This window comes from Echinops telfairi, unplaced genomic scaffold (genome assembly GCF_000313985.2).
Source record: "Echinops telfairi isolate 266 unplaced genomic scaffold, ASM31398v2 ScPeMD7_655;HRSCAF=1070, whole genome shotgun sequence".
In the NCBI taxonomy this organism is placed as follows: domain Eukaryota; kingdom Metazoa; phylum Chordata; class Mammalia; order Afrosoricida; family Tenrecidae; genus Echinops; species Echinops telfairi.
In genome coordinates, this window is record NW_022104553.1 from 17,155,278 (window position 1) to 17,157,207 (window position 1,930).

Consider the following 1,930-nt stretch of genomic DNA (forward strand, 5'->3'; position numbering starts at 1 on the left):
ACCCAACAGCTCCAGGCCTGGGGCCCAAGACCTCAGCCTCAGGGGACGCCAAAGTCATTGGACACGCCAGCATAGCCCACCGGAGACAGTCTCTGGAGTGCTACCTGGGTGAGTAGTGACTGGCATCTTAAGAGTTTGTGAGTGACCATGTAGGGGGCCTCTGACCAAGGAGCCCTGATGGCGTAGCTGGTGACCCATCTGGCTGCGGACTGCAAGGTCAGCAGTTTGAACTCACTGGCAGCTCCAGGGGAGAAAGACGAGATTGTTTGCTTTCCTAAAAGGCTGGCAACCTTGGACACGCAAAGGGGGCAGTTGTGCTTTGTGGCAGTGAGTTTAGCTTGGTCCCAAGCCAAAAAGAGTCAAGAAAATCCGATTCTGAAGGAGACAAATTAGCCTAAGTGGGTAAGGGACCGCGTGAGCCTCATCCTACAGGACTCTGAGACCAGAAGTAAAAAAAAGAAGAAAGCAAAGAAGAGATGGGGGATGGATGGATGGACCGGGAGAGTGGGAGGGAGCTGGAGAGATGGATGGGGAGAGAGGTGCAGAGACACAACAGAGAGATGGGACCAGACCTCAAGAAAGGGAGAGGAGGAGATACAGAGAAACACAGACACAGAGCGATGGAGTGGAGACAGAGGCAGAGATGGAGAGGCAGAGATGGAGATGGAGATAGGAGGAGAGACATAGCAATACAGAGATGGAGAGAGGCAGAGACATAGGGAAAGAGAGACCCGGGGCAGCCCCGGGGCAGAAGAGAAAGAAGAATGGAGAAACAAGAGAGAAATCAGTGGAGGTGGAAAGACGGAGGGCAGGCGGGCGGGCGAGGAGGTGAAGAGGGAGAGATGGAGAAAAGGGGAGATGGTTCTGGAGAGAGCTGGGGCATGGAGCGGAAGGAGACGGAGGTGGAGATAGGTCAAGGTGGACGGATGGTCGAGAGGCTCCTCTGGGGAGACAGTGAAACCCAAGGAGCCTGATGGGGAGAGACACTGAGGTGGGACTAGATGTAGAGAGGTGGAGGAGGAGGAGGAGGAGACAGGAAGATGAAGCAAGGCAGGGGTGGGGAACCAAAGAAAGGAGGGCAGGGGGAGGGAAAGAGGGGACCGAGAGATGGGAAGAGAAACGGAGACAATGTTCCTAAGGGATGGCGAGAAGTTGACAGAGAGGACCCTGGACAGGACCAGAGACATCCGGAATGCTTGGACCCGTCAGTCAATAGAGGAGGCGTGGTCAGAATGGGATAGGAGCCCTGGTGACATCGTGGTTAGCATCGGGCTGCTACCTGCGTGGTCTGCAGTTCGAAACCACCAGGAGCTCTGCTGGAGAAAGACTGGCCTTCCACTCCCATAAACAGTGACAGTCTCGGAAACCCACAGGGGGTCACTATGAGTCAGCATGGACTCCGTGGCAGTGAGAGGACAAAATGGGGGGGCACTGTGACACAGAATTGCAAAGGTGTATAGAATCCAGACTTACTGGACCAACTGAGTCTGGTGTGATCTCCCCCTCCGATCTCTCACCCCAAGAAGATCTTCATACCACCCACTGAAATAATGTAATGATGTCCTGGAGTCATTTTTCAACCAAGTAGCTGTTTAGTTAAATGAGTTAAGACTGTTCTTGGAAAGATATGTTTCTATAAGTCCCAAGGGTCCACGGTCACTCTACAGCACAGAGGAAGAGTGTACCGGGCAGGAGTCCCGGTCAATGGGGTTGAAACCACATGGGCAGAGATGGTGAAAACTGTGACCCATGGTGAAGAATGTCACCAGTGTTCTGGAACCAGACATGTAGAGAAGACATTGAACCAGACATGGAGGGAAGACGCGAACCAGACATGGAGGGAAGATATTGAACCAGATGTGTCACGCTGGGTTGACTAGAGAAACAAAATCAGAGATACTCATGTGTACGAGAGAGTTTTACATCAAAG